The sequence below is a fragment of the Gorilla gorilla genome, chromosome 8 (assembly GCF_029281585.2).
Source record: "Gorilla gorilla gorilla isolate KB3781 chromosome 8, NHGRI_mGorGor1-v2.1_pri, whole genome shotgun sequence".
In the NCBI taxonomy this organism is placed as follows: domain Eukaryota; kingdom Metazoa; phylum Chordata; class Mammalia; order Primates; family Hominidae; genus Gorilla; species Gorilla gorilla.
The window spans coordinates 144,428,562-144,455,135 of record NC_073232.2 but is presented as its reverse complement, the minus strand read 5'-3'; the positions used below and the strand labels follow the sequence as shown (position 1 = coordinate 144,455,135).

Here is a 26,574-nt window from a genome sequence, read left to right as displayed (position 1 = left end):
AGCTATACAGGCAACAAATAGGATAATGAATGAAACAGCACCTCGCATCTCAATACTAATGTTGAATGTAAATGGCCTAAAGCCTCCACTTAAAAGATAAAGAATTGCAGAATGGGTAAGAATTCACCAACCAAGTATCTGCTGCTTTCAAGAGATCCACCTAACACATAAGGACTCACATAAACTTAAGGTAAAGGGGTGGAAAAAGACATTTCATGGAAATGGACACCAAAAGGGAGCAGGAGTAGCTATTCTTCTATCAGACAAAACAAACTTTAAAGCAATAGCAATTAAAAAGGCAAAGAGGGACATTATATAATGATAAAAGGCCTTGTCCAACAGGAAAATATCACAACCCTAATTATATATGCACCTAACACTGGAGCTCCCAAATTTATAAGACAATTACTACTAGACCTAAAAAAAGAAATAGACAGCAACACAGTAATAGTGGGGAACTTCAGTACTCCACTGACGGCACTAGACAGGTCATCAAGACAGAAAGTCAACAAAGAAACAATGGATTTAAACTATACCCTGGAACAAATGGACTTAATGGATATTTACAGAACATTCTACCCAACGACTGCAGAATATATTCTATTTAACAGCATATGGAACTTTCTCCAAGATAGACCATATGATAGGCCACAAAACAAGCCTCAATAAATTTAAGAAAACTGAAATTATACTAAGCACTCTCTCAGACCACAGTGAAATAAAACTGGAAATCAACTCCAAAAGGAACCTTCAAAACCACACAAATACATGGAAATTAAATAACCTGCTCCTGAATGATCACCGGGTCAACAATGAAATCAAGATGAAAATTTAAAAATTCTTCGAACTGAACAACAGTGATCTATAAAAACCTCTGGGATACAGCAAAGGCAGTGCTAAGAGGAAAGTTCATAGCCCTAAACACCTACATCAAAAAATCTGCAAGAGCACAAACAATCTAAGGTCACACCTCAAGAAGCTAGCAAAACAAGAACAAACCAAACCCAAACCCAGCAGAAGAAAGGAAATAACCAAGATCAGTGCAGAACTAAATGAAATTGAAACAAAAAATATATACAAAAGATAAATGAAACGAAAAGCTGGTTCTTTGAAAAGAAATAAGGCCAGGTGCAGTGGCTCACGCCTGTAATCCCAGCACTTTGGGAGGCCGAGGTGGGTGGATCACGAGGTCAGGAGTTCGAGACCAGCCTGGCCAATATGGTGAAACCCCATCTCTACTAAAAATACAAAAATTAGCCAGGTATGGTGGCATGCGCTGGTAGTCCCAGCTACTCGGGAGGCTGAGGCAGAAGAATCGCTTGAACCCAGGAAGCGGAGGTTGCAGTGAGCCAAGATCGCACCACTGCACTCCAGCCTGGGTGACAGAGCAAGACTTCCTCTCACAAAAAAAAAAAAAAAAAAAGAGAGAGAGAGAAAATTGATAAACCATTAGTAAAATTAACCAAGAAAAGAAGAGAGGAAATCCAAATAAGCTCAATTAAAAATGAAATGGAAGATATTACAATTGACATCACAGAAATACAAAAGATCATTCAAGGCTACTAAAAACATCCTTACACGTATAAACTAGAAAACCTAGCGGAGATGGATAAATTCCTGGAAAGACACAACCCTCCTTCTTAAATCAGGAAGAACTAGATACTCTGAACAGACCAATAACAGGCAGCGAGACTGAAATGGTAATAAAAGAATTACCAACCAAAAAAATCCAGGACCAGATGGATTCACAGCTGAATTCTACCAGACATTCAAAGAAGAATTGGTACCAATCCTATTGACACTATTCCACAAAATAGAGAAAGAGAGGATCCTCTCTAAATCATTCTATGAAGCCAGTATCACCCTAACACCAAAACAAGGAAAGGACATAACTAAAAAAGAAAACTAGACCAATATCCTTGATGAACATAGATGCTAAAATCCTTAACAAAATACTAGCTAACCGAATCCAACAACATATCGAAAAGATAGTCCACCAAGATCAAGTAAGTTTCATACCAGGAATGCAGGGGTGGTTTAACATATGCAGGTCAATAAATGTGATACAATACATAAACAGAATTAAAAACAAAAATCACATGATCATCTTAATAGATGCAGAAAAAGCATTAGACAAAATCTAGCATCCCTTTATAATTAAAACTCTCAGCAAGATTGGCATACAAGGGACATAACTCAATGTATTAAAAGCCATCTATGACAAACCCATAGCCAACATCAGACTGAATGGGAAAAAGCTGAAAGCATTCCCTCTGAGAACTGGAACAAGACAAGGATACCCACTGTCACCACTTCTCTTCAACATAGTACTGGAAGTCCCAGCCAGAGCACTTCTCAACATAGTACTGGAAGTCCCAGCCAGAGCACTTCTCAACATAGTACTGGAAGTCCCAGCCAGAGCAATCAGACAAGGGACAGAAATAAAGGGCATACAAATCCATAAAGAGGAAGTCGAATTGTCAGTTTGCTGATGATATGATTGTATACCTAGAGAACCCTAAAGACTCCTCCAAAAAGCTCCTAGAACTGATAAAATAATTCAACAAAGTTTCCAGATACAAAATTAATGTACACAAATCAGTAGCTCTCCTATACACCAACAGCAACTAAGCTGAGAATCAAATCAAGAACCCAACCCCTTTTACAATAGCTGCAAAAGAAATAAAATACTTAGGAATACACCTAACCAAGGAGGTGAAAGACCTCTGCAAGGAAAACTATAAAACACTGCTGAAAGAAATCATAGATAACACAAACGAGTGGAAACACAAACATTCTACCCATGGATGGGTAGAATCAATATTGTGAAAATGCCCATACTGCCAAAAACAATCTACAAATTCAATGCAATTCCCATCAAAATACCACCATCATTCTTCACAGAACTAGAAAAAACAATCCTAAAATTCACATGGAATCAAAAAAGAGCCCACATAGCCAAAAGCAAAACTAAGCAAAAAGAACAAATCTGGAAGAATCACATTACCTGATTTCAAACTATACTATAAGGCCATAGTCACCAAAACAGCATGGTACTGGTATAAAAACAGGCACATAGACCAATGGAACAGAATAGAGAACTTTGGGTTCAAATAAACCCAAATACTCACAGCCAACTGATCTTTGACAAAACAAACAAAAACAAAGTGGGGAAAGGACACCCTTTTAACAAATGGTGCTGGGATACCTGGCTAACCACATATAGGAGAATGAAACTGGATCCTCATCTCTTACCCTATACAAAGATCAACTCAAGATGGATTAAGGACTTAAATCTAAGACCTGAAACTATAAAAATTCTAGAAGACAACATCAGAAAAACTCTTCTAGACGTTGGCTTAGGCAAGAATTTCATGACCAAGAACCCAAAAGCAAATGCAATGAAAACAAAGATAAATAGCTGTGACTTAATTAAACTAAAGAGCTTTTGCATAGCAAAAGGAACAGTCAGTAGAGTGAAGAGACAACCCAGAGAATGGGAGAAAAATCTTCACTATCTATACATCTGACAAAGGACTAATATTAAGAATCTACAATGAGCTCAAACAAATTAGCAAGAAAAAAACAATCCCATCAAAGAGTGGGCTAAGAACATGAATAGACAATTCTCGAAAGAAGATATACAAATGGCCAACAAACATATGAAAAATGCTCAACATCACTAATGATCAGGGAAATGCAAATCAAAACCACAATGCAATACCACCTCACTTCTGCAAGAATGGCCATAATCAAAAAATCAAAAAAAAAGAATAGATGTTGGCATGGATACAGTAAACAGGGAACACTTCTGCATTGCTGGTGGGAATGTGAACTAGTACAGCCACTATGGAAAACAGTGTGAAGATTCCTTAAAGAACTAGATCTACCATTTGATCCGGCAATCGACTACTGGGTATCTACCCAGAGGAAAAGAAGTCATTATAGGAAAAAGATACTTGCACATGCACGTTTATAGCAGCACAATTCACAATTGCAAAAATGTGGAACCAACCCAAATGCCCATCAATCAACAAGTGAATAAAGAAACTGTGGTATAGGCCAGGCACGGTGGTTCACGCCTGTAATCCCGCACTTTGGGAGGCTGAGGCGGGCGGATCACGAGGTCAAGAGATCGAGACCATCCTGGCCAACATGGTGAAACTCTGTCTCTATTAAAAATATAAAAATTAGCCAGGCATGGTGGCAGGCGCCTGTAGTCCCAGCTACTCGGGAGGCTGAGGCTGGAGAATCGCTTGAACCTGGGAGGCGGAGGTTGCAGGGAGCCTAGATTGCACCATTGCACTCCAGCCTGGGCGACAGAGTGAGACACTGTCTCAAAAAAAAAAAAAAAAAACAAAAGAAAGAAACTGTGGTATATATATACACAATGGAATACTACTCAGCCATAAAAAGGAATGAATTAATGGCATTCGCAGCAACCTGGAGGAGACTGTAGATTATTATTCCAAATGAAGTAACTTGGGAATGGAAAACCAAACATCGTATGCTCTCACTCGTAGGTGGGAGCTAAGCTACAAGGAGGCAAAGGCATAAGAATGACACAATGGACTCTGGGGACTCAGGGGGAAAGGGTGGGAAGAGGGTGGGAAGAGGGTGAGGGATAAGACTACAAATTGGGTGCAGTGCATACTGCTTGAGTGACGGGTGCACCAAAATCTCACAAATCACCGCTAAACGATTTACCCATGTAACCAAACCCCACCTGTTCCCCGATAACCTATGGAAATAAAAAATTTAAAAAATAATAATTTGAAAATTATTTAAAGGGAAGCAAAAAAAAAATTCAGCCCCCCCAAAACAAACAATGCCCAATGTCTGGCATCTAATCAAGAATTACCAGGTTGGGTTTGGTCAATGGGAAGCAAAATAATAAAAATTAAATTTAAAAAATTGCCAAGCATGCAATGAGCAGAGACCTGGGACTCACAATGAGGAGGGTAAAGCCGACCCACAGAGACAAACGCAGACATGACACAGATGACAGAATTCGTAGGCAGGGACAGGAAAACAGTCAGCATAAATAAAATCCCTGTGTGCACGAAAGCAGAGGAAGACAGTGGCCGGTTAAGAAGAGACATGGAGATTTTAAAAGACCCAAATCAATGAGGCCGATGAGGGCTGCTCTGTAGGGAAGCGACGTGTGGTTCTCTGTGCACTGCTGCTCCTGTACCTCAGGAAAGGATCGCGTCTCCCCCCGAGACTCCTCGGAAAGGCCAGTTGGCTCAGCAGAACCACGAACCCAACCAGAGGTGCTGGCTCATCTCTGCAGCTTGACCTGTGCTGTACATAAAAGAACAGGAGGCCAAGAATAACGGAGGCAACCGTGATGATGAAGGCAGAACCGGAGGCCTCGCACTACCCATCTCCAGACCTCTCCAAGGGCACCTTAGTAAAGATGCGGGCACTGGGATAAGAACAGACAAGACTCAGGATTCACTCCAGAGCTCAGGAGCCGACCAGCACGTGAGCAGTCGCTGGTCTGTGATGCAGGCAACACTGTGAGGCACTGGGCAAAGGCAGTCTTTTTTCTCAATAGTGCTGAGTTAACTGGACATTCACACGGAAAAATACAGCTTGCTCCTACCATAGACAAAAAATCATTTTCCAATGGATTGCAGATAACAATGTGAAAGGTAAAACAATAATCTCATAGAAGCAAACATAGGAGAAATAAATCCTGGGTTTACAAATAAGTGTGAGTTCACATATAAAATGATTTTTGACAAGGGTACTAAGTAAGACTACTCAATGGGGAAATGATAGTCTTTTCAATAAATGATGCTGGGAAAACTGGATGTCCACATGCAAAAGAATGAAGCTGGACCCTTACCTTACACCCTTATGCAAAAGTTAACCTAAAATGGATCAAAGACCTAAACATAAGACCTTAAAGTACAAAACTCTACAAAAAAAATTAAGGCAAAAGCTTCATGACACTTAGGGGATGATCTCTTGAATATGACATCAGTGCAGAGGCAATAAGAGTAAAAATAGATAAACTGGACTATGGCAAAATTAAAAACTTTTGTGCATCACAGGGCATAATCAACAGGCTGAAAGGACAACCTGTGGGATGGGAGAAAATATTTGCAAATCCTATCTCACAAGGGGTTCATGTCCAGGATGTATAAAGAATTCCTATAACTTGGCCGGGCACGGTGGCTCTCGCCTGTAATCCCAGCACTTTGGGAGGCTGAGGTGGGCAGACTGCTTGAGGTTGGGAGTTCGAGACCAGCCTGGTCAACACGGTGAAACCTTGTCACTACTAGAAAAAAAAATTAGCTGGGCATGGTGGCACATGCCTGTAGTCCTAGCTACTCAGAAGGCTGAGACAGGAGAATCGCTTGAACCTGGGAGGCAGAGGTTGCAGTGAGCTGACATTGCACCACTGCACTCCAGCCTGGGTGACAGAGAGAGACTCCATCTAAAGAAAAAAAAAATCCTATAACTTGACAGCAAGAAAATAAATAATCTGATCTTAAAATTAGGAAGGATTTGAATACACATTTCTCCAAAGAAGATATACAAATGGCCAATAAGCACATAAAAAGGTGTTCAACACCACAAATTGTCAGGAAAGTGCAAATCAAAACCACTATGCAATGCCACCTCACACCCATTAGGATGGCTATGATCAAAAACCAAAAAATAACAAGTATTAGTAAGGGTGTACAGAAACTGGAAGCCTGGTACACTGTTGGCAGAAATGTCAAATGGTGCAGCCACTGTGGAAAACAGCATGATGGATCCTCAAAAAAAATCTTTTTGAGTGGGGTCTCACACTGTTGCCCAGGCTGGAGTGCAGTGATGATTGTAGCTCACTGCAGCCTCCAACTGCTGGGCTCAAGCAATTATCCTGCGTCAGCCTCCTGAGTAGCTGGGATTACAGGTGTGAGCCACCATGCCACCTCAAAATATTAAAAACAGAATTGAAAGCGGGGTCTGGAAGAGACATTTGTCCACCTGTGTTCACAGCAGCAGTATCCACCATGGCCTAGAGGCAGACGCCACCCACCCAAATGTCCCTTGACAGATGAATGGATAAGCAAGATGTGGTCTACACACAAGATGGAACACGATTCAGCCTTAAGAAGGAAGAAAATTCTGATACGTGCCACAACACGGAGGCATGAGGTCTTTGGAACAAACTCATAGAAACAGAAAATGGAAGGTGGCTGCCAGGGGCTGGAGGAGGGGAAGTGAGGAGCTGTTCAATGGGGACAGAGTCTCAGTTTTACAAGATGAAAAAGTTCTGGATATTGCTTTCACAATAATGTGAATACACTTCACACTACTGAAGTGCACACTTAAAAGTGGCTAAGATGGTAAAAATTGTGTCATGTCTATTTTACCACAGTTAAAATTTAAAAACTGGTGGCATATTCGTGTTCCATGTACCAATCTTGATTCTTTTATATGTAAATGGTGTCAACCCTCCTGGCTTGTTTCCATGTTGGTATCTCTGCAGCCAACTGCTGGCATGTGTGTGTAAATAAACAACTTTCAATCCTCAAAACAACAAAAACGAAAATGCATGCCCTCCAGTGCTACCGCTGAAATCTGCTAACAACCAAACGTACAAGAGATGAGACCCAGGAAAGGCAGTGGGGCCAGAGCCTGGAATGAGCCCCAGCCCAGACTTCAGAGAAAACAGCAAGAGGCAGCAAATGGACCCATCTAATATGGGGAACTCTATGTGAATTTGTCATGGCAGCAAGAGAAAACAAATGCAGATCCCACTACCAGAAGCGGGGCTACCGGGGTCCACAGACCCCAGCGCTGTGGGGCTGGGCCGTCCACTTCCAGGCCAGGCGCCCACGTTGCGGGGGCCACTGTAAGCCGGGCCCAGGCCTCGGCAGCTGGCTGTGGGGGTCTCCTGGAAGCCGCAGGTGCCAGGAGAGAGGGTGACGGGGCAGGAGTGGGCATTTGGGTCACTCCCATGCGCCGCTTATCTGAGCCTTCAGGGCCACCCAGCCCTGCGCCTGCCGAACGCCACGGCCTGTGCAGTCAGACAACACCGGCTCGTGACGGGCAGCTCAGGGCGCACGGCGGCCACGGCCAATCATCCAGCCCCTCCTAGGCCTGGCAGCCAGCACAGTGGCAGCACGACAGAAGAGGAACACGCTCGGGGGAGGTTCTGGCGGCCGGGCCAAGGGAGCAGCTTCAAACGGGCCCGGGGGGAAAGCTGCAAACTTTGTTTCAAACAGAAAAACAATTCTCTAGTCCAAATAATGCAGTTTTACCCAACTGGAAAAGAAACCCCAAAACCTCAGGAGTGGCTAGATGACTGAACAGGAGCACATGGCCAGAAACGGGACCCCCTCCCCCCCCCCCCCACAGAGAAGGTCCTTGGGCTCAGTGGGAAAGGGGGCGTGTTATGTGCAGGGAATGGGATGCTGGGCTGCTGACTGTGAGGAGAAATGAATCTATGGATCATTGCCTTTCTACCTTCAAATTCTAAATGGATTAAAGGGAATTAAAGGTGAAAAAAGTCAAAGTATTAAAACCACTGGGAAAAAGCAAAAGCGAGCATTTTTCAAATCTCTGGAGAGGAGAGGCCTTTCTAGGCTTAAAAAAGATAAAAGGAATATACAAAAGGAAAAAAAAAGGAATATACAAAAGGAAAAAAAAAATGTCCCAGCAAATGAAATCCTTCCACATCTTTATTATAAATGTGTGATGCAACTGAGAGGCTAGAAACCAGTCGAAATAATCTTTGCAGTAAATACAACAAAAAGTATCTTTACTGTATCAGGAGGTTGTGAAATGTAATAACAAAACCAATAAGATCTCACTAGATAAACTGGTAACTATCAAAAGAGGTAATTTACAAACAAGGTAACAAAAGTCTTTTTAAAAACACAAGAGGCTGGGTGAGGTGGCTCACACCTGTAATCCCAGCACTTTGGGAGGCCAAGACGGGCGGATCACCTGAGGCCAGGAGTTTGAGACCAGCCTGGCCAACATAGTGAAACCCCGTCTCTACTAAAAATACAAAAATTAGCCAGGTGTGATGGCACATGCCTGTAGTCTCAGCTACTCAGGAGGCTGAGGCGGGAGAATCTCTTGAACCCGGGAGGTGGAGGTTGCAGTGAGCCGAGACCATGCCATTGCACTCCAGCCTGGGTGACAGAGTGAGACTCCATCTCAAAAAAAAAAAAAAAAAAAAAAAAATTAGCTGGGCATGGTAGCGGGCACCTGTAATCCCAGCTACTCTGGAGGCTGAGGCAGAAGAATCACTTGAACCCAGGAGGTGGAGGTTGCAGTGAGCTGAGATCGTGCCATTGCACTCCAGCCAGGGCAACAAGAGTGAAACTCTGTCTCAAAAAAACACAAGAAAACCACCTCCGCTTAAGATGTAGAAAATCACAAGAGAATGTCACTCCCATCCTGGAAACAAATAAAGCCACCTCATCTACATAATCATGTCTTTCCCGGAGTCCATTGATGAGCTCCAGGCCCCCGAGGGGCTGAATTCCAAATGGTGACAAACCCTCAAATGGCCCAGGTTCCCCACAGTCAGCTGAACACAGGAGACAGTGGGCGAGGACTCTTCGGGCCCCATGTGGCCCAGTGTGCCCTTCAGAAGAGCTGGGACCAAGTTCTCAGATAGGGGAGGGCACCAGGCACTCACAGGAAGGGCTGAGAGAGAGCAGAAGACGGGAAGTGGCCCCAGGTGCAGGTACCGGCCACCCCCTGCCCAGAACCCTCTTTCGGACAAAGCCACTGGGGGAAGCACAGCAAACCCTCTCCCCAGGTCACCGGGAGAGGGTGAAGCAGAGGCCCCCTTCTTCCTGGATCTACCCCTTCTAGGCTAAGCGTGGAAGCAAAAACCTTTTGCTCCCGAGCAAGGAGAGGAAGCCGTGTGGGCAGAAGTTGGCTGCCGCTTGGGGAAGAGCAGAAAACTCTCACACGCTGAGGTGGAGGCTGCCTGAAGACAGTGTGGCCACCACAGACCTGGGGCCACCACAGACCAGCCCTCACGCGGTAAGACCCAGGGCCACCGCAGGCCAGCCCTCAATCAGTCAGACCCGGGGCCACCGCAGGCCAGCCCTCACGCGGTAAGACCCGGGGCCACTGCAGGCCAGTCCTCATGCCGTCAGACCTGGGGCCCCACAGGCCAGCCCTCACACCATTGGACCTGGGGCCACCATAGGCCAGCCATCCACCCCTAGGTGTAAACCCAAGAGAACAGAAACACAAGGCCACACAAAAACACACACAAGTATGTTCATGGCAACGTGACTCACAATTGCCAAAAAGCGGAAATGACCCAAACGTCAGTCAACTCGTGAACAGATAAACAAAAACGGTCTATCCACGTGATAGGATATTATTCCAGCAATGAAAAGGAATGAAATCCTAACGCATATGACAACACAGATGAACTCGGAAAACCCCACGCTAAGTGAAAGCCGCCAGACACAAAAGGCCACAGAGTGTATGATTCCATTTATGTGAAAGGTGCAGAAGAGGCGAATTTACAGAGGAAGAAGGGAGATGCGTGGCTGTCAGGGACTGGGGGCAGGGACGGGTGGGGAGTGACTGCTCAAGGGTTCAGAGTTCCTTCTGGGGGCGATGGAAATGTTCTGAATTTGTGGTGATGGTTGTGCAACTCTGTAAATGCACTACAATCCCGTGAATGCACACTTGAGTGGACGAACTGTGTGGTATGTGAGTTACATTTTATTAAAGCTGTTACCAAAAAAACAAAAAAGGAGAAGTAAACGTTTCCAGACAGATACAAGTTGAAAGGATTTGTGGCCCACAGACCTACACTACAAAAACTGCTAAGGAAGTTCCTCAGGGGAGGAGGTGTTGTCAAATGGAAACTGAATTTACACAAAGAAACGAAGCATTCTCAAAACAGTAAAAAATGGGGGTATATAAAAAGACTTTTTTATTTTTATTCATCTGGAAGGATAAGAGATTATGCACAGGAAAACTAGCAACAAGGCACCGGAGCGTTCCTAACATATATAGAAGTATCTGAGGCAGGGCGTGGTGTATTACAGGCATGAGCACTTTGGGAGGCCAAGGCGGGCAGATCACCTGAGGTCAGTAGTTTGAGACCAGCCTGGCCAATGTGGCAAAACCCTGCCTCTACTAAAAATATATAAATTAGCCCAGTGTGGTGGTGCATGCCTGTAATCCCAGCTACTCGGGAGGCTGAGATTGAAGGATCACCTGAACCTGGGAGGCAGAGTTTGCAGTGAGCCAAGATCACACCACTGCACTCCAGCCTGGGTGACAGAGTGAGGCTGTCTTAAAAAAAAAAAAAAAAAAAAAAAAAGGTGAAGTGTATGAAAGCAATAGCAAAAAAAAAATTGAAAAATTTAAAGGGAGCATTATTTCTTCAAGAAGGACCGTGAAAAGCTGTAAATTTGAAAACCCTAAAGCAAACACTAAAAATTCAGTTAAAAGAGAAGTATAATCCATACTGCCCAAAGCAACCTACAGATTCAATGCCCTCTATCAAATTACCAACATCATTTTTCACAGAATTAGAAAAAACAACCTTAAAATTAATATGGAGTTCAAATGGCCAAGAGAATCCTAAGGAAAAAGAACAAAGCTGGAGGCATCATATTACCTGATTTCAAATTATACTACAAAGTTATAGTAACCAAAACAGCATGGTGCTGGTATAAAATAGACACATAGATCAATGAGACAGAATGGAGAATCTAGAAATAAAGCCACTTACCTACAACCAGCTGGTCTTCAACAAAGTCAACAAAAACATGCACTGGGGAAATGACACCCTTTTCAATAAATGGTGCTGGGAAAAATGGATAGCCATAATTCAGAAGAATGAAACTGGACCCATACCTCTCATCGTATGCAAAAATTAACTCAAGATGGATTAAAGACCTAAAAGTAAGACTGAAAACTATAAAAATCCTAGAAGAAAACCTAGGAAAAACTCTTCTGGACATTGGCCTAGGCAAAGAATTCATGACTAAGTCCACAAAAGCAAACTCAACTAAAACAAAAATAGACAAATGGGACTTAAACTAAAATGTTTCTGCACAGCAAAAGAAACAATTGACAGAGTAGACAGACAATCTAAAGGATGGGAGAAAATATCTGCAAACTATGCATGCGACAAAGGGCTAATATCCAGAATCTACAAGGAACCCCAAGAACTCAACCAGAAAAAAACCCATTAAAAAGTGGGCAAAGGATAGATATAAACACATTATTCAAAAGACAGACAAACGGCCAATAAACATGAAAAAATGTTCAATATCAGTAATCATCAGAGAAATGTAAATCAAAACCACAATGAGATACCATCTCACACCAGTCAGAATAGCTATTATTAAAAAGTCAAAAAATGGGGCCAGGTGCCATGGCCCACACCTGTAATCCCAGCACTTTGGGAGGCCAAGGTGGGTGGATCACTTGAGGCCAGGAGTTCAAGACCAGCCTGACCAACATAGTAAAACCCCATCTCTACTAAAAATATAAAAATTAGCTGGGCATGGTGGCACACGCCTGTAATCCTAGCTATTCAGGAGTCTGAGGCAGGAGAATCGCTTGAACCCAGGAGGCAGAGGTTGCAATGAACCGAGATTGCGCCACTGCACTCCAGCCTGAGTGGCAGAGCCAGACTCTGTCTCAAAAAAACAAAACAAAACAAAACAAAAGTCAAAAAATAGCAGATGTTGGTGAGGATGCAGACAAAAGGGAACTCTTGTACGCTTCTGGTGGGAATGTAAATTAGTACAACCTCTATGGAAAACCGTATGGAGATTTCTCAAAGAACTAAAAGTAGAACTGCCATTTGATCCAGCAATCTCAACGTTGGGTATCTACCCAACAGGAAAGAAATCATTATATAAGAAAGATATCAGCACCCATATGTTTCTTGCAGCACTATTCACAATAGTAAAGATAGGCCAGGTGTGGTGGCTCACACCTGTAATCCTAGCACTTTGGAAGGCCGAGGCAAGTGGACTGCTTGAGCCCAGGAGTTCAAGACCAGCCTGGGCAATGTGGTAAAACCGAGTCTCTACAGAAAAGACAAAAAAATAGCCAGTTATGGTGGTGTACACCTATAGTCCAAGCTACTTAGAAGGCTGAGGTAGGAGAATCTCTTGAGCCCGGGAGGTCAAGGCTGAAGTGAGCTGAGATCGTATCACTGCACTTCTGCCTGGGCAACAGAGAAAGATCCTGTCTCAAAAAAAAAAAAAAAAAAATAGTAAAGATAGGCCGGGCACAGTGGCTCATGCCTGTAATCCCAGCACTTTGGGAGGCTGAGGCGGGTGGATCACAAGGTCAGGAGATCGAGACCATCCTGGCTAACATGGTGAAACCCCGTCTCTACTAAAAATACAAAAAATTAGCCCGGCCCGGTGGCAGGCGCCTGTAGTCCCAGCTACTCGGGAGGCTGAGGCAGGAGAATGGCATGAACCTGGGAGGCAGAGCTTGTAGTGAGCTGAGATAGCGCCACTGCAGTCTGGCCTGGGCGAAAGAGCAAGACTCCATCTCAGAAGAAAAGAAAAGAAGATCAAAGTGTCCATCAGCGGAGGATTGGATAAAAATTTGTGCCGTACATACACACATACAACATGGAATACTACTCAACCACAAAAAAGAATGAAATCATGTCTTTTGCAGAAACATAAATAGAACTAGAGGCTATTATCCTGAATGAAATAACTCAGAAACAGAAAGTCAAATAAATACACGTTCTCACAAGTGGGAGCTAAATGATGGGAACACACGGACAGACAGAGTGGAACAGATACTGGAGACTATAAAAGGTGGAAGGGTGGGAAGCGTGAGGGTTGAAAAATTAGCTATTGGATACAGTGTTCACTATTCAGGTAATGGGGACACTGATAGCCCAGCTGTCACCACTGTACGATATACATATGTAAGAAATCTACACGTGTACCCTAAAGAAATAAAAATAAAAATTCTAAAAAGAGAGGTATAATGAATAGAGGCCAACAATGGAGATAAAATAGGATCATAAAAAATACTTAATCCAAAGAAGGCAAGAAGAGATAACATTAATAGAAAATAAATAGCAGAAAGCTAGATCTAAATCCAATCGCATCACTAAATATTAAATGTAAATGGGCTAAACAACATAGTTGAAAGGCAAATATTTTCAGATTAAAGTTTTATTTATTCATTTATTTGAGAGAGGCTGTTGATCTGTCCCCCAGGTTGGAGTGCTATGGTACGATCATGGCTCACTGCAGCCTTGAACTCCTGGGATCAAGTGATCCTCCAGCCTCAGCCTCCCAAGTAGCTGGGACTATACCACACTACAGCTAATTTTTTAATATTTTGTAGAGACTGGGTTTCACTATGTTACCCAGGCTGGTCTCAAATTCCTGAGCTCAAGTGATCCTCCCACTGCAGCCTCCCAAAGTGCTGAGATTACAGGCATGAGCCACAGCACCCAGCCTAAACGTTTTAAAAAGGCGAGAATCTACTTTATGCTTTCTGCAAGAAACCCACTTTAGGCTAGGTGTGGTGGCTCATGCCTGTAATCCCAGCATTTTGGGAGGCTGAGGCCAGCGGAACCCTGTTTCAACTAAAAGTATAAAAATTAGCCGGGCATGGTGGTGCATGCCTGTAATCCCAGCTACTCGAGAGGCTGAGGCAGGAGAATCACTTGAACCTGGGAGGCGGAGGTTGCAGTGAGCCGAGATCGTGCCATTGCACTCCAGACTGGGCGACAGAAGTAAAACTCCATCTCAAAAAAGAAAGGAAAGAAAGGAAGGAAAGAAAGGAAGGAAAGAAAGGAAAGAAAGGAAGGAAAGGAAGGAAAGGAAGGAAGGGAAGGAAGGGAAGAAGGAAGGAAGGAAAGAAAGAAAAAAGAGGAAACCCACTCTAAATATAAAGGCATAGACAGGTTAAAAATAAACAGATGCAAAACGTTATACAGGGATAACAAGGGCTATACATAATGATACAGGAGTCAATACATTGAGAAGACATGCCAATCCTAAATCTATATGTACCCCAAATACATACAACAAAAATAATAGAAGCAGAAGTAGAAACAGGGATATTCACAATCATATTGGAGACGTCAACACTCATCCCTCTAAGAGATGAAAGCAGTGCAGAGAAAATTGGTAAGGATATTCACTTCCTAGGACTGAAAAAGCAGCAAGAGAAAATTTGTAAGGACACAGAAGATTTCAACACCACCATCAACCAAGTGGATCTGACTGGCATTTGTGGGACATACCACCCAACCACAGCAGAATATGTAGCATTTTGATGCACACATAAAACATTCATCAAAATAGACTATTTGCTGGGTAATAAAACAAATCTCAACAAAGTTAAAATAACTGAAATTATCCAAAGTACGTTCTCTGGCCAAAAAGAAATTGAACGAGAAATACGTATAGAAAGATATCAAGAAAAAATGAAACATCTGGATTAAAACACACACACACACAGACACACACTTTTAAATGACCCATAGGTGAAAGAAGAAATCATAATGAAGATATAAAAATATTTTGAACTGAATGAAAATACAAGAACAACATATCAGAAGTTGCAGGACACAGCTAAAGTGGTATAAAGAGAAAAAGTTACGGCAATAAAGGCTCACACTGGAACATAGGAAAGGTCTCCAATCATAATCTAATCCCAGTTTATGCTTTCATCTTAAGAACATAGAAAAAAGAAAAGTAAATGCAAAGTAAGCGAAATAGAAATAATAGAGATCCTTCTGCATGGATGGGAGCTGCGAGCCCAGCGCTTGTGTCTGAGCGTGGCTGTCAGCTGGAGAAGAAACCATCTCCTCTCTTCCTGAGTTTGCTCCAGCCAGCACTGCAGCTGCCCCAAAACTATGACATGTGCCACCATGCCCAGATCATAGGGCCTTTGGGGGCTCTTTTAAAAGTCATAAAGACTAAGCTCTTCTTAAAGTACACAAGCATCTGTGAAAACTGAAAAGGAAGGTACCAAGGTCTGTTTCGGAAGCTGGACTCCCCTCCCCTTTGGACTTCAGGAATGAGTAGACAAACGCATCTACATAAAAGGAAGAGGGTCAAAAGGCCTTCCGGGAGCTCCACTGCTTCACACAGCAAAGATCACGCATGGGATTAAGGATCTGAAGACATCAAAAAGCAGCAGAGGGTAAGAAGTGCTGTTAAAGGGAGGACAGAGGGCAGGTCGGGCACGGCGGCTCACACCTGTAATCCCTGCACTTTGGGAGGCTGAGGCGGGCAGATCACCTGAGATCAGGAGTTCAAGACCAGCCTGACCAACATGGCGAAACTCCATCTCTACTAAAAATACAAAATGTAGCTGGGTGTGGTGGTGGACACCTGTAATTCCAGCTACTCGGGAGGCTGAGGTAGGAGAATTTCTTGAACCAAGGAGGCAGAGGTTACAGTAAGCCAAGATTGCGCCACTGCACCCCAGCCTGGGCAACAAGAGTGAAACTCTGTCTCAAAAAATAAAAATGCAACTAAAAAAAAAAAGGGAAGACAGTGCTGTTTAGACAGAGGTAGATCAGGTGGAGACACTCACTGGGAGTTGGTGCCCGAAGCCCCCACAGGGTGGTACACCAGCAGCCACACCTCTCACCGCTCCTGATGCCACCGTCCACCTGCCAGCCCCGTGTCACTCTCTAAGGTACAGGGTAGGCTGCAGAACTCCCCATGTGGGTCACACTCTACTGGGGACCGAGCCCCATCTGTGCTCCCATTGTGCCCTGTGCCATCAGTGCCCACACACAGGGTGCTGGTGCCAGTGAACATTGGTGGAATGGATAAGCAGCAAGGGTGGGCTCAGGAAGCCCCCACCTTTCCAACCCAACATCATCACCACACTTTCACACTTTGCTTCTTTTTGCTAAATGTCACTGGAAGGTCCTTCTGTCCATGGTTTCCTCTTCTTCCCACTCTGAGACCAGAGACATGCTGCAGGCTATCAGGTGCTATGCACCTGCCAATTGTGCTCTTTAATAAAACTCTGAAATGGACATGGCTGCTGGACACAACAGGAGGTTGACCACAGAGACCTGCACGCAGGGGGGGATGCCAGACCTACATGTGAGACAGCTTCAAACAGCAGAGCTTCAGCCCAAGTCCTAACTCCTCCCCATCGGAGCTCATCACCAAAACACCCAGGAGCCCCCTGAGAAGGTTGTCTGGGGGTCCCTGGTGAAGATGGGATGGATTCCAGGCCCCTTCCTGCTCAGACCCACCCCACCACCATCAAGATAGTACTGGATCTCAGCTTAACACGAAACAGGTCAGTGTGGACCTGGGAAAACGTGTCCTCGGGGGTGTAACACAGACCCAGCGTCCCTTCAGAAGAAAAACCGAGGCCTCCAGACCCCTCCCCTGGCCTCCCACCCCTGGCTGGGTGCTCAGAGTCCTCCTCAGGCAGGAAGACCCGGGGTCCTTCAAAGTCAAAGTAGTCCTGGGTCAACCACCCACCAGGCAGGTGGATGTCTGGGAAGAGCAGCAGCTGGGGCAAGTTTTAATAAGCTCCCTGCCCAGGAAGAATGGCGCCTGGGTAGGATTCCTCCTTACCCAATTAAACACATTGGACCAGTCCAGCTAAATGCGCTCACCTCAAACTCAGCCACAGGCCGAGCACTAAGGCCAGTAAGGTCTGCAAATCCTCCTGATCCAGTCACATCCTTCATCCTGAGCTGGCCGGAGTCACTTTCCCTAGGTTTGAATTCTGGCTTCACTTTGAGGCCCGGTTTTTCTGGAGACCAGTTCTCTGTGCCAAGGAGAGGGTTTCCCATGATGCCTCTGCCAGCTGTGCTTGCTTGGAAACTGGCAACCACAGGACATTCCTGATGTCATGTCCTGGGGTCAAAAACCCAAGGCAATCAAGAACTCAGCTCCTGAGAGCCTTCCAGAGGGACCCCAAAGGAAAGTAAGCATGGCCCTTGCCTGCAGCACAGGTTTGATAAATATAAGACGTCTGCAAAGAAAGCAGGCCCAGGCAGCTCCTGGGGCTAAGGTGCAGGACAGGAGACACCTCCAGTCTCTGGCTCCCAAAGCACGTCTACCTCACATCGCTCAAAGCCCAGCTTGGGGTGCCAGACCAACAGGGCTATATTGAGATAAGAAACACCTGCCCAAGAGGCTCATGGATAAGAAACACTTGCCCAAGAGATTCATGGAAGAAGACTAAGAGGCCAACATAGGCTCTTTCAAAAAGAGTCATCTCAGTGGCTAGTGTCCTGAACTTATTCAATCCCCGTATTAAAGAGGGCTGTTTCAGGGTCCAAATGGAAAATTAACACCACCATCCAGCCACGTCCTAGCTTGCCTGTCTGGAAACTCAGGAGTCAAGGAAAAATAAAAAGATATGGCATTGGTCCTGAATGGAATTCAGTTCACAGAAGCCCACAGTCCACATGGAAGCCACAGTCCACACGGAAGCCCACAGTCCACACAGAAGCCCACAGTCCACACGGAAGCCCACAGTCCAGACCACGCAGAAACCCACAGTCCACACAGAAACCCAGAGTCCACACGGAAGCCCACAGTCCACACGGAAGCCAACGGACCAGACCACACAGAAACCCACAGTCCACACGGAAGCCCACAGTCCACACGGAAGCCACAGTCCACATGGAAGCCCACAGTCCACACGGAAGCCCACAGTCCAGACCACACAGAAACCCAGAGTCCACACGGAAACCCACAGTCCAGTCCACACAGAAGCCCACAGTCCACATGGAAGCCCACAGTCCACACGGAAGCCCACAGTCCAGTCCACACGGAAACCCAGAGTCCACACGGAAGCCCACAGTCCAGTCCACACGGAAGCCCAGAGTCCACACGGAAGCCCACAGTACACACAGAAGTCCACAGTCAAGATCAACCTTCCAAGAACGTGTATAGGACACTTACTTCTCTTGGAGGAGCTCGATCCAAAACACCGGGGCAGAGGCACAGCTCTGACTGACAGCTCCCTTGCTGTGGGACCACCACCTGGTCGTTTGGATATTGTCAGTTAGGACCTAAAGTAGTAAGGCCTTCCCAGGGCTGTCGGGAGAGAAACAGGAGCTCCGTGCATGTTCTCTGCCACAGCGTGCCCTTAGGTTTCACAGGGGTGCCCTCAACTCACAGGAGAGGCAGGGAAACCTCGGGAATAGCAGGAATGCCAATGCCCTCCCCCCACCCTCAGCCTTGGAGAAGGAATGTGAATGTGCCAGGCGTCTTGTCTTCTCCAAGCACATATTGATCATATTGATCTACTCTGTGGGACTCTTAGGGAACCTCATCCAAACGCCGGCCTTTTGCCGGTAATGCTGTGAACGTAAACTGAGGGTCCTTCCTCGGCCCGGCTCACTTTCCTCTTCTGCTGCTCTTCTCGGGAACTGAGGTGGCGTCTTACCACGGACCTGCTCAAAGGCCCGATCCACTGAGAGGACTCTCAAGTCTACTACTCCAGGCTTGGTTTGGAATGAGAAAACCGTTTTGTGACTGGTTCTCCCACGCTGTGAACAACAAAATCCACGGCAGCAGCAAGTATTTACATCCCTAGGGTGCCTGCATGGTTTCCCGGCCAGTCTCACTGACATCTCAATAAGCATCAGTACAACAACGTATTGCCAAGTTACCTGTGATGCCCTTTCCACCGCAGCCCTGCCAGCCCCAATCAGCAGTGGATTTTCCTTGAACAACTGTAGAAACTGAGGCATGGTGCAATAACCTCAAAGAGTGAATTAGTAAGTTAATAAGCTGTTGTTTCCCAAAAACCTGGAGTTCCTTGCATAAGAAGTTATATCAATGAGCGATGTGTGATTCTTGATTAAGTTTTAAAGAGAAGACACCATCCAATCAATGCGCAGGTAGGTGGTGAGGCCTCAAGCCATAAAGATGACCTATTCTTCAAAAGGAAAACAAGCAGCAAAAAAGTCCAGCCGGTTACCCCACGCAGCCAGGAAGCACCCGGCCGCTGCAGGCCTCCCGGGCTGTGCAGACAGCTCTCTGGTGCTATGTCCATGGGATTCTCACCACAGCCGGCAATACACAGACTCAGCCTGGCTTCCCCAACCCACCCCACCACGGCTGCCGTGCGAACAAGCATCCGCTCTACATATGGGATGAAACACACACCCATGCTTTAAAGGAGAAACCTACTACTGGGAACGCAGGCCCAAGCCTCCTCCAAATGTGTGCATGAGCATGAACGTGAAAACGGATAAATGAAGCATCTTCCTCTATGATCGTCCCTGCACCCCTCAGAGGACAGACCCCAAACTGTCAACTTTCCAGCCACATACGTGTGCGCACTAAATACAGAAGAGCGCCAGGTGGAAAGAGCCTGTGCAGAGACAGCCAAACCGAAACCAACAAAGCCTCTGCAGCAGTCAGAAAATAAACACTCACATTCCAAAGCTCACCGTCTGCTCCTCTCTCCCATCGCTCTGCTCGACTGTGAGAATCTTTCCCGGCTCGTCCAAGACTCAGTCCGGCTTTTGCGCAAATCAGCTCCGAGGTTCTGTGACTCAGCAAAGAGCTCGGCTTTTATTTTTCAGATGGAATTTACCACGCTGTGACTACATCCAGGGGGAGGAACCGTTTCCCCGAGCTGTTTCCAAGCAGAGCCCTTGAGCCAGGATCGCCCAAGCGCTCCCTGTGCACATTAAGGCCAAGCACAGAGGCATCCTCTGAGCCCCCAGCCCAGCTCCCTGCAGGGCGCGAACAGACGCTTCTCGGTGGGGAAGGGGCCCGCAGCTCTGCACGGCCACGCAGGTGAGATCCCGGCGGCAGCTTGGCTCTATTCAGATGCAGAGGCGGCCTGGGCTCCGGGTTGGCCCGGCGGCAGTCTCACGTGAAAACCAGCGAGCGGCAGAGGCCACGGCTGGGCCATCCCTGCCCTCACCGCCCCCTCGGCTTCCTGGCTGCTCCAGGACCGCGTTCTGGCCGGCTTTCCCTCCTGCTTGGAGAACCCCCTTCAAGATTGCAGAGTGAGCGGGTCAATAATGGGAAGGAACTTCCACTCTGAGGGTGTCTATTTTAAATGTCAGGTGATAGAAGGGATTTGCACACGCTCAACACTGAGGACTGAAAATGCAGACGGGAACCAGACACAGGAGACCAGCAGCTTTCCTGTGTGAAGGACAAGCACGAGAGCTCACCTGGCCCGTCAATCCCACATGCAGTCCATAATCACCGTCCGGAAAAGCCGTGTGACTTAGCCGCTCTGTAGAAAACGCAGGGTCTGATAGGGTTTCCAAGCAGGAGGCCGCTTAGGGTGCATCTGGGTCCGATTCCATCAAGGCAGTCTTGAGGGCTGCCGGTGCGGGTGGCCTGAAGCTACTGCCCTGCCCTGTCTCCGGCCACCAGGGCCTGCGCTGAGACTGCATCGGAGCCTGGACCCCAGAGCAGGCCTGCACGCCCAGGTTCTGGGGGTCAGCCTGGGAGGACCCTACATCCCCTCTGCTCCCAGCCCGCTCTGCCTCAGTTCCCTCGCCTGCACCCTGCCTGCCCCCCACAACCTGCCTCTTCTAGTCAAGGCCAAATGTCACTTCACCCCAAAACTGAGACCGGCAGGCATCACCCCGAGAGGAGCCCACAGAGTGAACGCCAATGATAACATGTCAGAGGATGGCACAGGGCAGGCCAGGACTTCGGGTTACTTCTGCTGTCTGTCTAGATCTGGCCACCCTCATAAGTTGGAGCAAGCAAAAAATTGTCCCGATTAAAACCATGGCCACCCGTCTGGCCAAACGTCCAGGGTGATGCAGCAACCCTCCAAGGGTCACATGTCCTGACTCGTGTGACGGAGCCGCCCACTGTCCCTGGTTACCAACCATCGCTGCCTCTATGTCACAGGGCAGGAGGCTGGAGCGCCAAGAGGCCATGCGGCTGCCCCACAATCACATCCCTGTCAGGTCCCGGAGCTGGATTCAGACCCGGAACGGTGGGTCGGAGATCCAGACCCCTCCCGTGTTGCCCCGAAGCAAAGAGGGTTCCCATGCCGGCGGCTCGGGGTCCACGCCCGTCCCCGAGGGCGGCTCCTCCTCAGTCGGAGGCAGGCCACGGGGACAACCTTCCTGACGTGGGAGGTGCCCCCTCAGCCCAGCCGTCCTCCTGCTGGAATTGATCCTGGGGAAACAACACAAGGATGGTGTGTGCACAGATTTGACTTTAGTCCAAATACTTTACAGCACCTACCCCGTGCCAGGCGCTGTTGTAAGCCTTTAAATATAACTCACTTAGGGATGATCGTGGCAGTGTTGTCCATAATATAACAGTGAATAATTGGAAACATCCTGGACGTCCAACAACAGAGGAGTGATTTAACAAGCGATGGGAAACGCACATACGTCCAAATACAATGGGGCCATTTAAAAATGTCCCCAGTCCAAGCTTAACAGAAAGACGTAAACAACCTATTGTTTAAGTTTTTTAAAGTCAGCTATAAAAAAGCGTGTATCGTATGCTCACATTTCTGCTTTTAAAAAAGCGTGTATAGTATGATCACATTATTTGTTTTTAAAAACATGTGCCTGTGTGTGTTGCACTCAAGAAAAATAAAGCCTGAAAGCGTAGATACCAAGCTCTAAAGTGGCCATAGCTCCAGGTGATAGGATCTCAGGTGACTTGATATTTTGTTTTGTATCTTTCTGAATTGTATGTATTTTTTTTGTAGAATTGGAAACAATATTTTTAGAATCAGAAAAAAAAATCTGTTTTCATTTCCAAACAGATGCACGTGCATGTATGTGCTTTTGATTCCTGCAGTAAACATGCCCCTTGCAGACGGTCAGTTCTCTCCCGGAGCCCAGAGGGAGACACTGTCCCTTCCAAATCCCCACGCTGGCTGAGGCAGAGAGCAGGTGGGTGCTGGGCCGGGCTGACACCCGGCGTTCAAGCTTAGGGAGCAGCCTGCTCTTTAAATAGCATCCATTTTTCTAGTTGTAAAAGTGAAATGTGCTCATTGTAGAGAATTTGGAAAACACAGGAATAGATGAATAAGAAAACCATCCTTGCTAGTCCTCAAGAAGCTGAGCTTTGAGCAGGGGCCTCCCAGCCACATTGCCAGCTCCACCCTAATTCTTCCAGATCCCAGAAACCGAGCCCCAGCACCCGGGATGGAGCCAGCACCCCCAGGACGTGTTCCGAGGAAAGGAGGCTTAAGCAGCAGGCCTCACTTGTGTCACAGGGTCTGGGAAAACCGCAACCTCCAGAGGGTCTCTATGTCTCACGTGGCTGCCTCGCCAGGCACCACGAGGCCCAAGTCCGATCCCACAGCCCGTCCCTGGCTTCCCTTTCCCACCCATGGGCAGTTGTCACCTGTTCTTTCTGGGGGAGCTTGGCCACTCCCATGATCACACCCAAATCCAGGGCTCTGCTGCTCCATCGCTGATTCCCAGACCCACCCGTCCTGCTGGCCCGGTGTCTCCATACAATTCCTCGGGGGCCTCTCAGACCCGGCGGGTCCAAAAATAACCTGCCCTGCCCCAAACTTCACTCTTCCTTCTATTATATTGCAGGTCCTGACACAGCCATTCACCAGTTATTATCCAAGCAAAAATACAGCTGCCTTCCCTTTCTCCTCCCTTCCCAGACAGGCCTGCGCCTTCCAGGCCCTGCACACAGCTGTTGGACCCACCACCCCAGCTCTCGTCATGCAAAGGCACCTCCTCCTGGAATCCTGCCAGGACTGCCCCCAGGGGCTCCCATCCTCAGTCCCTCTGTCTCATGACTGAGACCTGTTTTTTTATTCCCATGCATGGCTTCTGTATTTTTACTACACAACTATGAATTCATCATCATTGCTTTTTGTGTTTTGGAGAAATAGCATAATTGGCATCATACCCTACATATCCTTTTGCAATTTTCTTTTTTCACTCAACGTCATGTCCTTGAGGGCTATCCGCACTGGTGCGTGTAGATCTTCGTCCATCTTCGCTGTATCCCCGCGTATGAAATAACCATGCGCTGTGTTGGTTTCCCACCTCCTCCTGGCTGACGAGGAGTTAGGCGGGTTCTGTTTTCGCATCATTGTAAATGGTGCTGCCACGAGCACCCCTGTCTACATCTCAGGCCCATCTGCTCAGGAGCTTTCAGAGCAGGCGCTTGAATGGGAGGTGGCAGGGCTGAGGGACAGCCATCTTTGACTGTTTCAGCACTGCAAGCTGCTACCCAAAGCAGCGACCAGGATGAACGCCTATCTCCCGACACCTCCCAAGCCTGATGGGCAGTCTGAGGGGCAGAGAGGATTTCTCCCTGTTGAATTTAACATGCATTTCCTGAGTACTAATGATCAGCCACTCACCGGCTGCCCAGGTTTCTTCATCTGGGCTGTCCCGGCCCCTCTTCCCCTGTGCCTCTGTGGCGTGCTCATCATCCATGGCTCTCAGGTTTCTTCGTCTGGGCTCACCCGGCCCCCCTTTCCCTCTGTGGCTCATCACCCGTGGCTTTGAAGGAGGCTGTTCTACGATCTGGATAGGAGTCCGGTGTTGGTGAAGCCTCGGCTAGTCTTTGCAGTTTTTATGTTGCCTTCCATTCTCCAGAAACTTTCAATTGAACCATTTTACCCACACGTTTTCCTCTATTTTATGTTTTTGTTTCTTAAGAAATGTGTGTCTCATACATGAAAACATCTCCCCAGGTTTCCTCCTAGAGGTCTGTTTTAGCTTTTCACCCTTGGGTCTTCTCCATGTGGAAAGCCAAGCGTGCACCTTTCCTCATCGAGAGCCCGGTGCTACCGCTGACCTGGCAATGCCAGCTTGGGTGGCAATTCCGCTCCATTTTTGGGGACCCTAAGTTCTCTACTGTGATGATCTCTGTCAAGCTCCGCCCCAACCTGCCTCTAGTGATATAATCTTCAAATTTGGCCTTTTTATGTCAACTTGCCAAGCTCAAAAACTGGTTTCAGTTTTGATTGGAATTATAATGAGTTTATAGATTAACCGGGAAAGAAATGACATCTCTTTGACATTGAATCTTGCCTGTGAAAGTAGGATAGTTCTCCATTTATTTAGGACTTCTTTTATGTCTTCAACGAAATTATATAGCTTTTCCCCAAAAGGTTTTGCACAACGCGTGATGCATTTACTCCTTGGTGCCCAACATGTGTGTGTGTGTGCCGTCACGGCAGGTGTGTGTGTGTGCTATTGATACCTTTCCTCATCACAACCAGCAAGAAGGTGGCGCTCAGGAGTGTTACTCACTTCATATTTACCTTATACTAGCAGCTTGCTGTAATCTATTATTCCTAAGAGTTTGTTTCTATATTCTCTTGTATTTTTTTTTTTCTTGAGATGGAGTCTCACTCTGTTGCCTAGGCTGGAGTGCAGTGGTGCGATCTTGGCCCGCTGCAACCTCCCCCCACCACCCCTGGTTCAAGCAATTCTCCTGCCTCATCCTCCCAAGTAGCTGGGATTACAGGCACCCACCACCATGCTCAGCTAATTTTTGTGTTTTTAGTGGAGACGGAGTTTCACCACGTTGGCTGAGCTGGTCTCAAACTCCTGACCTCAAGTGATCCATCCGCCTCAGCCTCCCAAAGTGCTGGGATTACAGGTGTGAGCCACTGCACCTGGCCATTCTCTTGTATTTTCTATGTAGAAAATCATTTGTGAATGATATTTTTGTTTCTTTCCAATCTTTATACTTTTACATTATTTTCCTACCTTTTTGTGCTAGGTAGGTTTTCCATGACACGAAACATCATTACTCATTCAGGAGAGGCAAATTCATTCATGCGAGATAGCCTGCACACCTCTCTCATTCCTGCCTTGCAGGAACACGCACCAGGGTCATTGCAGGATTTTGGTAGGTTCCCTTCCTCAGGTTAAAGCCTTCATCTGTATTCCGAAGTCACTAAGTGTCCATTTTTTTTAAATTGTAAATGGGTGCTGCAAGTCATCAAGCGCTTTCTCTGCATCTCCTAGAATAGCCGTATTGTTCTCTCCCTGTCTCTTCAGAGCCTGCCTGTGCCTGCCCCGCCCTCCCCCACCAGAACCTGCCTGGCCCCCATCTCATCATCACCTCCCGGCCGGGCGGTTTGCAGTCACAGGATTGCATTATTTACAGCCTCAAACTTGGGGGAGGCAAAGACCTAGCTCTTCAAAGTCCCCCTAAAACATTCCCCTACCCAGAGTTAGTGGAAACAGACACATTTCTGCCCTCTCTTGGTGCTGAGGTGGGCTTATTCCGTCCAGCGTCACAGGGCTCAGCGCATCGAGGGTCCGAGCTCTATGCCAGGGTCTTCACAGCAGTCTCCTTCAGCAACGTTTCATCTCCCCTTCCTGTTCCCAAGAGGGCATGAAGATGCAGCCTCTGGCCCCCGGGGACCGCATGGCCTGCCCAACCCAGCAGCTGTGGCTGTAGCTCCAGGGCTCACGGCTCCACTCTCCCCTGTCCTTTCCAGCAACCCAGATTGAAAGCTCCCCATCCTCCCTCCCTCTTCTCTCTCAGTCCCTCTGGTTCTCCAAGGTAAAGTCAGCTTATATTTGGGAATTTGAACACCTGCGAATTAGCAAGGCCAGTGACAAGGGACAGGTAGGGTGAAGCTGGGATGCCCTGGCACCGGCCCCCTCCCTGGGGACAATTTCTCGCCTACCTC

At 46.9% G+C, this 26,574-nt stretch overlaps 1 protein-coding gene across 23 annotated transcripts in view; it reads right to left on the bottom strand.

Moving 5' to 3' along the window:
• JAKMIP3 (Janus kinase and microtubule interacting protein 3) overlaps window positions 1–26,574 on the bottom strand; it is a 139,525-nt gene that overhangs the window by 89,797 nt on the left and 23,154 nt on the right. For 17 of the 23 annotated variants that reach the window (XR_010135312.1, XR_010135316.1, XR_010135318.1 and 14 more), the window contains exon 1: window positions 20,382–22,541. The exons of 3 other annotated variants lie outside the window; for them this stretch is intronic. The gene's annotated coding sequence lies outside the window, so the exon portion shown is untranslated. Of the gene's footprint in view, window positions 1–20,381; window positions 22,542–26,574 lie in introns of those variants that run through there. 3 more of the 23 variants (XR_010135313.1, XR_010135325.1, XR_010135326.1) reach the window with 1 other exon arrangement.